The sequence below is a fragment of the Sinocyclocheilus anshuiensis genome, unplaced genomic scaffold, assembly GCF_001515605.1.
Source record: "Sinocyclocheilus anshuiensis isolate Anshui unplaced genomic scaffold, SAMN03320099.WGS_v1.1 scaffold2322, whole genome shotgun sequence".
Lineage (NCBI taxonomy): Eukaryota > Metazoa > Chordata > Actinopteri > Cypriniformes > Cyprinidae > Sinocyclocheilus > Sinocyclocheilus anshuiensis.
In genome coordinates, this window is record NW_015556110.1 from 907,895 (window position 1) to 922,311 (window position 14,417).

A 14,417-nucleotide genomic window follows, 5' to 3' on the forward strand; every position below is an offset into this window, starting at 1 on the left:
ATTAAATTAAAATGTAAAAATAAAATAACATTTTAGATTTCAACAGCTAAATATGATGAGCTAAAACTTGCAGAAAAACTGGCAGATGCAGGTTGATGGAAGATATTTGGTCAGATTTTTAAAAATAAAATAATACAATTTTATTAAATATAAATGAAATAAAAAACTTGCAATAAAATAACAATAAAATGAAAAATAAATTTAAAAACAAATGAATAAAATATTAGATTTTAACTGCTAAATCACTTAGTTCTGAAAATATGGCTATACAGTTTATTGGGAGATTTAAAAAAAAATTTTTTTTTAATAAATTAATAAAATAAAATACAAATAAATACACACTGGTATGTACTAATCTAATAGACATGGCCTCAAAGTCACAAAACTTCTGTTGCTCTTCTCTTGAGTCCATGGGGTGTTTCAGGAGTAAAATGATCAGTCTTTGGGTCACCAGGACTAAAATCATCCTGAATAAAATTACTGTTCTCACTGGCACACTTATCATCAAATATCCTCTTTGAGACCACCGTCTCACACTCCAAATAACCATGAATAACCATGGTAGATAAAACAACAAAGAAGAGACATTCATCTCTCTGAATATAATATTGTGAGATGTGTTTGTCCTGCATACTCACGGACACAATCTTGCTCTCCTGGATGGGTGTTGTCCAAATACCACTTGACAGATGTGAACAGGAGACACTTGCAGAGCACTTGCCTGCCACAAATTCAGATAAGAGTGGTGAGGAATGGAGAAACTACAAAAAGAGGAATATTTTCCAATATACCCTCCATTTTTTTAATCAATAATTTACACCATCACACACAAGCATCCACAAATGGCCACCAAAAACATAAAAAAATTCACTGATTTATTTATTTATTTTTATCTATCTATCTATCTATCTATCTATCTATCTATAATTTAATTTATTTTTTTAAACATCTTTTGTTGGCGGTTTATGTATATACTGTACACACACACACATATACCCACACATATAGACAATTTCTTATTATCTATATATATATATATATATATTTTAATTTTTAATTAATTTTTTAAACATCTTCTGAAACTTCTGTCAATTTTGAATAATTTAATCTTGTAAAATAAAAGTATTTATGTTACATATGTCCTTAAATTATTACATAAGGATACTTCTCATTGGTCATTTTTCTGAGGTAAAACAACTTTACAATAAAGGTACAATCTGATTTTAATACCATTACTTGTTAAAACTAACATTTTAATTATACAGAAAAGTTCATTTATCTACATTCTAATGTTCATTTTTATTCATTCATTGAACTTAAACATGAAAAAGTAATGAGCTGCCATCAAAGAAAAGTCTGCCCGGTGGTTCTCGTTAAGATACAAAGCCCAATTGTGATTGCCCCCCTCTTTCCCAATGCGGTGCTTTTTTTTTTTTTTATCATGCTGCTCCGACATCACTTTCTGTCAGGCTGAGTAAGTGAGCTCATAAGAATCCGCCTCAGGGGACAAAATGATCCATGGACAAAGCTGTAAAACCACAGATTAAATGCGTCACCAAATCCCTCCTGATTACTGTTTGTCATTAAACACTACATCTGTAACAGGTCCACCAGAGCTATTACGAAGCTGAAGGTAACGGTGATGATTAGACAATGGAGATGTGTGACATGACGGTCAGTGTCAAATAGTCTGAGCCAATGAAGATGAGTTACAGGCCCTGAGTTGCTTTGGTAAAGTTTCAGCAAATTATATTCAGGTAGAGGAGGATAGTGGAGCAGGATGAGAGGTGTAGAGATGAGACAGGAGTGACAGATAAAGGGGGCGCGATGCAGAAAGATGAATGGCTGTCTACAAAGCACTTTGGGAGAGGGATAATATGGTTGAGACGGACTCGGTCTCATTTTTCATGCTTAGGGAAAACAGCAGCAATACTTCTTCCTCTTTCTCAATCCCTCTGTATTTTCACACCCATCTGACTTTGCGGTACATGAGTCCCCAGTCGCTGCATCAATTAAAGGTGTCATTCACTGAAAATAGAGCATAACTTGGTATGAATCCACTGCATGTGTGTCACACTTTTGTCAGAGCATCTCTTTATGAGTCATCCTACAGCTCATCTAGCTGACAAAAACCCACATTAGTTATCGCCGTAACATCGCAAGTCCTGGGTTTGTAAGATAGCATTCAGAATTAGATGAGTCTAAACAGCGTGGGGTTCATTCCGACATCTTATTCACTAACCAGGCAATATCGGCGTAAAATCTGTGGAAGTCGCTGCGATTCTATACAGCACAAATACACCTCTTTTTATGTAAATTAGGCTTATTATTTATAGATTGTGGCTTATTTACAAAACGCAGCACTATACCGCCCACAGACCGCAGGAGGTAAACAGAATTTTATTAAAAAGAGAGGTTTGTTTGCATTTTATGGCAGCAGTAATTCATCAAATAAAGATCAAATGATGGGAAGAGTGCAATAACCAGGCATACACCCAGAAGTGCCTTGAAAACACACATTTTTGGCCTTTTAAAATGGGTCGCAGTGGGTGCTACAGTTCCAGTAAAGCATGCCAGATTGTGATAGTCTGCTGCATTCTCCATACCTGTGCAATAGTAATTAAAAAAATACACATTTTTGGAAGCACGTTTGCTTTGTTGCCTAGATTTGCATAATTCCTTTAGTGGATTGGGCAGTAAAACAATGCACAGCATGCAAATAAACTATCAGTGGGCGCACTTAATTCTCAGCGAATTCCTCCCTGTATTTTAAAGCAAATTAATCCGTACATTTAGACAGGATTCAAAATAGATGGATGAAAATTTTCAAGGTTGAATTGAACCTGGATGGACTTAATTGGTTTTGATGCTATCCGGTGCTACTTTCTCATTACTTTGCCTGGACTTTCTGTAGTAATCATCACTTCCTCCAGCCGCTTTCTCAACATTGAGTTTCAGCCTTATAATGTACTTAGATCACAGCACAGATAAAGGCCACAAGGGCTTGGGGGTTTTATTGCTTGATGAAATGAAAAACTGAGGCCTTTTCCCACTTGACTGACCAACACCTCCCCAATTTCCCCCACCACACCAATCCCACACACACACTATCTCCTCATGCCAACCAGATCCCACTTTCCTGCTTTTTCTTCCTTTCAGAAACTTTAGAGGTTAAAGGGGTCACTTCTCCCAGCTCATTTCTCAGCAACCATGTGCTTCCAACTGAATCTGGTCAAACCTGCGAAAAAGAGAGAGAGATAGAGATAGGAGCTGCGTTCCAATTCACAGGGTCCCTATGTGGTGTTCAGATATCTGAAGATGTTCACCTGCAACATAATGAAATAACAGCTGAGTCATGCACATAATGAGTTTTGGATATGATGACAGGATATGGAAATTAATTTTTGTGTATAATACTGGTGGGTAAAGTTCCCTCTCCACTGATAATGGGTATTATTTTAAATTTTTTATTAAGTACTGATGAATGTATTATGATGAATGCATTATGCGTTATTACTGTATATATAAAATGAATATTGTTATTTTTATTTATTAACCCAACATTCAGATCTGCATGACTCAACTGTTATTTCATGACAGTGCAGACCGTTCCAAATGAACACATTTTATTTATTAACAGCTGAGTCACACAGATTAGAAGTTTTGCAATACTGTAAAATTACAATATCTAAAAGAGAAGTTTTGGCTAATTTATAATATGTGTGCATATTCTTAACTCTCACCAATGGCTACACTAATGAAATTTATAATGGGTATTATTTGAAATTTTTTATTAAGTACTGATGAATGTATTATGATGAATGCATTATACGTTATTACTGTATATATAAAATGAATATTGTTATTTTTATTTATTAACCCAACATTCAGATCTGCATGACTCAACTGTTATTTCATGACAGTGCAGACCGTTCCAAATGAACACATTTTATTTATTAACAGCTGAGTCACACAGATTAGAAGTTTTGCAATACTGTAAAATTACAATATCTAAAAGAGAAGTTTTGGCTAATTTATAATATGTGTGCATATTCTTAACTCTCACCAATGGCTACACTAATGAAATTTCATCACATTTATGTTAGCAAAACTTTATATACGTCAATAGTGGGTAAATTTCCCACTCCACTAACGTATTATATATGGTATGATTTAATATACTGTTTAATGTCATATATCAAAACATACGGTAATATATATATTGTAAATTTATATTCATTTATTAAGTATGTGATATCATCACAAAATTCACCTCTACGTGACTCGACAGTTATTTCATTACTTTTTTCAGACTGTTCTTTTGAACAAATTTAACCAAATACCTCAGTTATCTCAGTTTTAAGTGAAATATCCGATCACTTCCATATCTAAAGTCCCCTCTGTACTGAACACATACGCTTCATATGAGTTGGAATCAAAATTAATACACATAGATCAGAATTGCATCTGGAGAGGATTTAGAATGTTAAGGACCCGCTGACAGGAATCCCTCTCTATGCTTTAATTAATTTTTAGTGTAAAGGCTGTCAGTGATTAAAGTGATCATTTCTGCTGGCAAGGGCTTTAATCAGTATAATGGTTCATTAATGGCTAGATCCCATCTGCCCACTGCTTATGCTGGCAATAACCTTCACATAAACCTTTAAACATAGCTGCTTTGTACAACACGTCCTTGAATCACACCAAATGCCCAACTTCTCAAATTTATGATTGTTAGAAAAAGTTCAAGGCCATTAATTTCAAACTACCTTCTGTTTACAACATATTCAATCCTTTTGGTAAAAGAACAGCTTGTTAAAATTCTGTGATGCATTATGAATACTATGCATTCCATTCGAGTCTGCTTTTACACTGGTCGATAAGCAATACATTTAGAAATACATACACACGTTGAATGAGTAGCCAGCGATGCCTGAAGCTCTGGGTGAAATCCTTGTACCTTTCAGATATTGATTTCCCAAGAACAACAGGCTTTGGAGCATGATAGGTAGCGCTGGAGTCCTGCATTAATCATAAATTCAGAGGTAAAGTTAATGCAATGCAGAACTTCAAAAAAAAATTATAGTCTGACAGAAGATAATGCACTCCAGAACATCTCATCTCCAGTGTAAATGAGATGTTGCTGCTAGTAATCTAAACCTGTCTAAAATGCAAATACAGTGTAATGAGGGGGTTTAATTTCAGAAAGGCCTGCATTCTGTTCCACGAAATGTTTCCTCCCATAATGCCATCATTCCATGTAACGTGAAGAGACACACATTTGTGCCGAATGCCATGGCCTCGTATTGTAGGACAGTGTCATTGTGACAACACCGGACTTTTCGGAGCCCTTACATGGCACTGTAACCCTAGCCAATTAAAAATCCCATTTCATCCTCAATAACGCTTTATTCTGGATGGGTGAACTCAGCCTCCTCTGGTTTACACTGTCTATGGAGTAGGTGCATACTGACTGTTCAAATGAGGCTTGAGTTCTTCTATCTGAGCTGGCCAGCTGGGTAAAGAGAACGCAGAAGCGATTATCTTCAGCTAAAGTTCATGGAACCAACATAGCAGAACAGGGAATACTCTGTGTGGGAATTAGGATGACAGTTGAGTTTAAACATAGTTAACCTTTAACAGTTTTGTGAGCCGAGATGTCTCATTCAGTTAGTAACACAAAAACATGCATCAGTGTTGAACCTTAAGTAGTTTTTATGTTAAAATACGGTTGCCTTTCATACAAAAATCAACAAAGTTATCAATCTAAAATGATTTGGGGCCCCTAAAACTGCTTTATGCCTGTATGTTGTGCCATTGACTTAAGAAGTATTACTATCTATTCATAATAGTGTGTGTCCATGTGTGTGTGTATGAATGACCGTTCAAATGTTCAGTAAGATTTAAAAAAATAAAAATAAAAATTTGATTTCAGCATATTGAAATTGATAGTCAGCAAGGATGCATTAAATTGATCAAAATAACAGAAAAGACTAATTGTTACAAGAAAAAAAATAAACAAATAAATGCTGTTCTTTTGATTTTTCTATTCATTAAATAATTCTGTCTGGTTATTTTAAGCAGTACATCTGTTTTCAAAATTGATAGTAATAAGAAACATTTTTGAGCACCAAATTAGCATATTAAAATGATTTCTGAAGGATCATGTCACACTGAAAACTGGAGTAATGACTGCTAAAAATTCAGCTTTTCCATCACAGGGATAAATGACATTTTAAAATATATTAAAGTAGAAAACTGTTATTTTAAATTGTCACAATATTTCTGTTTTTATTTGTAGTTTTGCTCAAATAAAGGCAGCTAAGCGAGCACAAGAGACTTATTTTAAAAGCATTTATTTTTAAAAGCATACTTTTAGAAGTTACACAAGTTGCACCAAAATACCATTTTGATTTCATAGTGTCTTTAAATTGCTACACTTGAAATGCATTTGCTATTTTTCTAAATACAGTAGGAAAACTGATTTAGCCATCTAGTAATTATCTGTATCTCAGAATAGAAGTAAAAGCTTAGGTGGACCAAAGAACACAATCCAGGGAAATTATCTCTTAGGAGGGCTTTGAGTCATGAAAAGAGCAAACCTGCTGAGCAATCACAGCATGGGAGGCCTCGCACATGGCTTTCATTAAACGGCACGCGCTCGTATATTACGCTACGCTAAAGGCACAAACCTGCTGAACACAAAAAGCATCTCAATCACTCTCCTCAGAAATGCCTCCTCTAGATTTTCAGCTGAATGTCTGCTAAAGTGTTTTTACCTAACTAATGGATTTTTCCCAGTTCTGGCAGTCGTAATCACTACGCAGATTGGTAACAACATAATTTATATATCATTATCCTGTGTTTCAGATGCTACTCATTAATCACAAAGCTATTCAAGTGAGAACCAAGGATGAACTCCTAGATTTTTAGCTTAGATTTGTTAAATGTAGCAGAATCTCTTTGTATTTTCTACTCTTTCCACTATCACCACGAAGAGAAATAATTCCGCTCTCTCTGGGATCCGTAGCTTGAGATCCGTTAATACCTGAGTCAGGAAACCCCCTACACATGAACAAAGCTTCCCTCTCCAGCCTTCTGTTTCAACACGACATAATCCAAGTGGGTGGATGAATCTTGCTTCGAGCGCTCGTCTATTGTGAGACGGCTAAGTTATATATTTTTTTGTACCATTGTTCTGATCCAATCTGTGCCAAAAACATGAAATGATGTGAGGGAAATGCAGAAATACAGCATTGATTGGCTTAGTACAAAGGATGCAGTTTACGGCTCCAACAAAAGATTCAGTGACGTGGTGCTTTATAAGAGAAACAATGCAAAACTGCAGTGTGTTGAGTTCACACACTTAAGTGGGAGTTCAAAATCATGAGATCTTACAGAGTTTGGCACATAAAACACAGAAACACATTCTAGTAAAACAAAACACCAGTTCCTCGAGAGACAATTCTCTCAATATAAATAGAAAATAATACAATAGATGGATTGTTCTGAGCATAGAAAGTGTAAAATGCAATTATCACCTTTACAACTGATATTTTCCAGTTTAGTACTAGCCTGGCAATAGCCTGTTTTTCTGTTCTTTTGCACAAATCCTGCTGTGAAGAATAAGGATTTTTGGAAAGCTAGAAATGCATGGCAGGTTGCTGACAGAATGCCATTTGATCCTGGCATATGACGGTATTCCTTAGAGAGAGGAATATGGACGACAGTGTAGTGGAGCCAGAGACAGATGAGTCTTTTGAGGGGTCTCGCCTCCCACTTTCACATGAGGTGGGGGTGAGTTTTGTGAGCGCACACACATGGCTGTGTGTTATTGATCTAATATGATGCTCAACCCACTCACAACAGGAAATGGAACTGTATGCCACTCTGCTGGGTCACAAATAATAAGCCAAAAAACGTGTTGATGTTTGTGCTAATATATTGCAGCAATAATAATTTGCATCGAATGAGGCTGGATAACTGTAATGTGTGACAGAACATTATTATGAATGTGCGAGGAGCAGAAACACAATCTTAATAATTCACCATAGTGTGCATATTAGTAACTAGAAATACATCTCATTCTTCACAGACATGCTATAGCTGATGATATCATCAATCTTCATATCTGGCTCTGCTTGGAGATCTTAATTAAAATTCACAGCCTCACTGTTGAGTTTGAAAAATACAGATTTTGGAACAAGGATTTTAGGATTAAATCAAAATCTAAACTGGAAACATGCGGTTCTCTGTGAGGTGAGTGTGATAGTACTTATCTACAGTCACTGTCACTGTGGAGCGCGAATTAAACCTTTTTTCTCTGCTGAGCAAGGGAAATTTTCACTTTTCCTTAAAACTTGTGCTAGAAAATGCTGATGTTTTTCTACAAAACAGGGCGTTCTTGCTGTTTTTTTATACTACAGAGACATCAGCTCTGTTCCAAAACCTAATGAGCTGTCTCGCTACCTGACAGCATCTTAACTGAAATGGAAGCTCATTTGAAACGCGCTGCATAGCATGAATCATTCAAATAGTGCACAATGTAAGCCAAAGACAACCACAGCAAAAGCAATGCACTCCAACTCCTGAACGATTGAGTCTTATGAGTTAGTTTTTGCTAATGAATCAAAAGCATACAGCACAACCACTGTAGTCTGATTCCCAAAAGAATGATTCTAATGAATCAGTACTTTTTATTGAATCAAACACATACACGGAGACCAGCAGTCTGATTCGTTTAAGAATAATTTGGTTATTTTTAGTGAATCAAAAACACTGCTACTTAACCAGTGTAATCCAATTTCTAAAGGAATGACTGTAATGAATCAGTTCTTTTTAGGCAACACATAATGTGGGACAAAACACATACAGATTAAAACTTACAACTGCAAACACACCAAAAATGATAAATATAGTGATAACTATAAAAATAAAGTTAAAATTGATGTAAATTTAAAAGAAAAACAGAGTCCAGACTACAACTAAAACAACAGAGAAAAACCAAATCTCTGGAATTGCAGTGCAATTGAACATAACTGAAGTGGGCGTTTAGAATAAAAAATAATGTTATTGTTTGTTGGTGTGGACACTAATATGGTTATCATTATGGTTATTGTTATATAGTAGATATCATTCTTGGTGTGAATGGGCCTTAAAGAGATAGTTCACTCAAAAATAAAAATTCTGTGATTAGCTGCATTTAAACATAATTTTACATTTAAATTGTTCCCAAAATATATGAATTTCTTTCTTCTGCTGAACACAAACAAAGATATTTTGAAGAATGTGGGTAACCAAACAGTTTTCAATTTCATAGTATAAAAAAATACAATGAAAATTGTATTTTTGTACATGTTTTGTACAATTGTAATTGTACATGTTTTTTTTGGGGGGGGGGGTTATCCCTTTAAGTCTCAAATTAGTAGTCACTACTTGTTCGCATTACAATGTGTAGCTAAAGAAACACACTGTTCATTTTGTAGTATTTTATAAAGTAATTGTTTTATTAACAAATGATTACATTTTTATATTGAGGCCAATTATTTGCCTCTGAAAAACATGAAAAAACGCTAATCTCATAATGTGATAATTCAAAAACTGAATTGCATTTTGATTTTCCAATTTTTTATTCCTACTAAAAGATTCAAACATGGAATCGTTAAGTAATAGAAACCCTTTAAAAGCAATCAGAACTGGAATTGTTCAGTTATTCACAATTTCCACTCTAAAGTTGTGAAGTCTGAATTTGGATGACTATCCCTTTAAAGGAAAATAGTTTTATTTGAACACGAACTAGTGCACTTCAGAGTGCCGTCAATGGGCACCATACAGCACAGAAAACAAACAAACTGAATTTCAGCCTCAATTGCTGGTGTATCAACATGATCACTGCACTCTCAACTGTTCACAGCTGCTGGGACACAGAATTTCCATAATGCTTTACACCACTACTTCTATTATCAGGACGCTCCCAGAGAAACATTTGAAATTGAGAATGAGGTTTCAGAGCTAATGGTTTCGAAATGCCGAGATTCTTGTGCAAATTTAATGAGCATGTGCTCTGTCTGTTCCATAATTGGTTGCTGTTGCAATTTTGAAACCCCACTCGCTCAACACCTCTGGAAGATCGCCATCAGTCACATTCTCTCATAAACCAAATCAGAGGCACATGAGAGGGAGGAAAACACTCAGTAAAGCATCATCTCTGATTGAGCATAATTGTCTCTTGCTTGAAAAACAGCTTTTGACAGCAAGCTATCTGTGCTACACAGCTGCGGTGCTCAAACGCTGAATTTGGCGTCACAGCAGACCCTGGGCAGAGCCAGACACCTTTGAGTAGTTGAGAGATATGATGGTTCAGTCCAAAAAGTCATGATAAGTCTTTCTGTCCAATTCTACTCACAGACAATCATTTGTTGGACATTTGAATGGACACCAATTAAAATCAAATCAAGTTGTTTGGAAATGTTTCTTTTAAGGTTTTAATACATTGTATTTCTTACCTGTAAAGCAGTCTACTTTCTGTTTTTCCTACAAGTTCAGTGGGAGATGTGTTTTATTGTATTGTGTTTATTCATCTTAGAGGCACAGTTCATTATTTACTCACCATCATGTCGATCCGAACCTGTATAAGTTCCTTTCTTCAATGCAAAACCAATGTCAAGTCAAGTCACCTTTATTTTTATAGCTCTTTACACAATAGAGATTGTTTGGAAGCAGCTTCACGATAATAAACAGAAAAGTAACAAACTTCACATATAAGACCAATACAAATTATTCTGTAAAGGAGCTCTAAAAAGACTGGTGTCGTTATTCAGCTCCATTCAGTTCAGTGTTGATTCAGTTCAGTTCAATAACTGTGTAAAGTTCATTAACTATGAAATGAGTTTAATTCATCTATAAAGCAGCTTTGGAGAAAATATTGATGTCATCATCCAGCTCAGTTGTTATCAAGTTAGCCAAAAGGCGACAGTGGCAAGGAACCCAAACTTTATCGGTGACAGAAATGGATGAAAAAAAAAAACCTTGGGAGAAAACAGGCTCCGTCTGGGGTCTTTACACAATAGAGATTGTTTGGAAGCAGCTTCACGATAATAAACAGAAAAGTAACAAACTTCACATATAAGACCAATACAAATTATTCTGTAAAGGAGCTCTAAAAAGACTGGTGTCGTTATTCAGCTCCATTCAGTTCAGTGTTGATTCAGTTCAGTTCAATAACTGTGTAAAGTTCATTATTTATGAAACAAATTCAAATCAGCTATAAGCTGCCCTACTGATGAAAGTAGTGCCATTCAATTCAAGTCAGTTCAGTTTTGATCCAGTTCAGTTCAACGACAGTGTCAATTGCAAATGCGTATATTATGAACAAATTTGATTAAGCTACAAAGCAGAAAACAATAGTAAGAGAAATTTTAACTGCCTCATTCTTTTGAACTGAATCTTCTTGCCTGTTGTGGTTCAGAAAACCAGTCATTTATGAATTGGATCCATCTTAAGTTCAAAACTAATTGACTCAATGATCTTGTTCAAACTGCTAACAAATCACTGTCAATAATGGTTTAAAATGTCTGTTCCTGACACAAAGCTATTGTTTGACTTCAGAAGACTTGGAATATAGGGCAATGAGTCATATTATATGATTCTTTTATGGTTTGAATCTTTTTTTAATCTAAAAACTCCCAACTGCACGAATGACCAAATTTCTCTGTTCATGTTCCACAGAGAAAAGACATCAGCTTTGCAGCAACATGAGGGTGAGTAAATAATGACAGAACTTTCATTTTTGAGTGAACTGTTCCTTGAACATTTATTCAGGTTGCTCAGACACCTGGAAACTTCATTCTGAAGCAGAAATAAGCATTCATCTATTCTTATGCTGACTTGGCATCTGACAAACGCCGCAAATCAAATGGTGTTTACTCAATCATAGCTATTCAACTCTTCCTTCAACCGCAGTTCCCTAAATTCTTGCACTGAATACATTACGCTACATAAATGCTTAGCCTGCGTGGCTTAAAAATAACATTCTGTCTTCCATCACCTTATGCACTGCAGAGGTCTTGACATGCAATAACAGGTTTCATCATTCTGGTGCACAGGTCGTAATGCAAACTAAAGCTGTTATTTCTCAGCCACTGTACTGCTTTTATTGCAGATACTTGGGTGACCATACTGAAGAGCATCAAATGCATTTAGAGCCTGAAAAACAATATGGGAAGAGAAAATAAAAAGAGACTTCTTGCCTTTCCTTCCTCCGCCTAGGCAGACCTGAGTAGAGAGAAATAAGAGGTTATAAATTTGAGATTGCAAGCAGGAGACACAAAATAAGCGAAAGCCTCTGGGGACAACAGGGCTTTGAAAGATATTCTGATGAGGCTGGGGAGACGAGTCAAGAAATCAGACGTTCGTATCGGCTCTGTTTGCATGAGTGAATTGGAAGCAGGAATCAATGATTACCTGTGTGGTGTCTTAAGCCCTTTCATGACATTATCCAATGGGAAATCTGAGAATGAAGGTGGGCTACAATGATAAATTTAGCATTGCAATATCTGTGGCTAAAAACACTGATCATCTCTTTTTGGTCTATAATTTTTCAGTGATATCAACTGACTTGGCTGTCACATGACCACAAAGAATTACAAATGATAGAGCATATTAAAATGTATAAACATAATATAAAACTAGTTCATAATGACATACAGTATACTTTGAAGGTAATGAATAACACCGTATTTAAAACAAAATAAAAAATAAATAAACATAATTTTATAAATTATTAAATATACTAAATTTCTATTTTAACAGCTTAAAAATATAACATATAAATTCATAATATAACTACTGAAAAATAAAATCCTTTACAGATATGTATAGTGGTCTCAAGGTCATTCAAACTAATCAGATACTGCTCTGGTTTTGATCTGATAGGTCTAATGTGGGCCTGAGGCCATAATGCTGGTATTTATAGCTTTACAGACACCAGAAGCAGGGGATGAACCCAAGGAACACATTTCTTCAATATTCTGGAGAGTGTGGTTGACAGTGTTTCCACCTGGGAACTCATTTGTGCCGTAATAGCTGTTTGAGGAACAAATTTTAGCAGAACATTTTTAGTCTTCTCCCTGAAGACCTTTTACTTTAAATTGGCACCATAAAAGAACAGTTCACCCAAAAATGAAAACTCAGACATCCTTTACCCATCCTTATGTTGTATGATAGATTTATACACTGAAATACTAAAGGAGACCTCAGATAGCTTCAAAAATAAATGTAGACATAAAAAAATATTCCATTAATAAATTTATATATACCAAGAGCTTGTAACACTCCAAAGAGAAAAGAAAAATTGAAATCGCATCATATGACCCCTTTAACATTGACTGTATGATTTTGAAATACATCTTTTAACACTGAGGACAATTGAGGGACTCATGCATAACTATTACAAAAGGTGAAAACATGTACTGATGCTATATATGATGATATATATATACATTTAATGTATAACATCAGAAAAAGTCATGCATGTTTAAAATGATAGTAATGATAGAATTTAATTTGGCTGAACTATTTCTTTAAGATTTTCAAACTCAATCATTATTTTCATCCAACACTATTCTGACAATTTCACTCTGCTGGAAGCATTAATTAGCAAAAGAAATATTTTTTATAAAAAATAACAAAATAAGTAATTATTTCTAATTTCCTCTTGTGCTTCTTTTTGTCTTTGTGCCTATTGTTTTCACCCAGAAATCCAGCTTACATCTAAATACCTCAGGCAGTAATCAACCTTTTCTTTCTTACAAAAGCTAAGAAAGTCTGCTGTAGCTGAAATTAAAACTTGCACAAACCGCCAGTATAGAACAAAGTCATGATGCCCTGGGATCTCTGACTGATTTAAGGAAGGGGAGACAGAGAAATGAGGCGCCGTGCACTAATGAGATTTCATTTTTCCTTGATTTAACTTTGATTAAAATGCCTGGTGGTAGGTGGGCAGACTTTGAAATCTGCGACCATTGGAGCGAGTACCCATTGGGCCTTTTTTAATGAAACTTCAATTTAGAGTAGGATAATAAGATATTGCTGGGAACATTACCTGTGCTTCACACATTTGACAAGCTGATAAAGCACAGCGCTTAGGCTGCGTATGTCTGCAGTTTTCTGAAGTCAGTCCAATCATAATCCATTTATACTCTAATGAACGTATGTGGGTGATTCTTCAATTAGGACACCTTTTCTGTTATGCAGGATGATTTAAAAAAAATGCTTTAAAGGGGTCCTATTATGCTTTGTCAGTGTGTAGTGTGTATGTTTGGGCATAAAAAAGATCTAGAAAGTTACAAATCTCAAAGTCCACTCCAAAGGGAGATATTTCGTTTTTTAAAAATCCCTTTTCAAGAACTACAACGAAC

General features: G+C 35.2%; 1 long non-coding RNA gene across 1 annotated transcript in view; it reads right to left on the reverse strand.

Moving 5' to 3' along the window:
* Positions 1-1,290: 1,290 nt before the first annotated feature.
* LOC107676247 (uncharacterized) overlaps positions 1,291-14,417 on the reverse strand; it is a 34,984-nt gene continuing 21,857 nt past the window's right edge. The window contains exons 2-3 of the long non-coding RNA XR_001632713.1: positions 4,907-5,022; positions 1,291-3,238 (exon numbers count right to left, since the gene is read on the reverse strand). This is a non-coding gene — a long non-coding RNA (uncharacterized LOC107676247). The remainder of the gene's footprint in view (positions 3,239-4,906; positions 5,023-14,417) is intronic.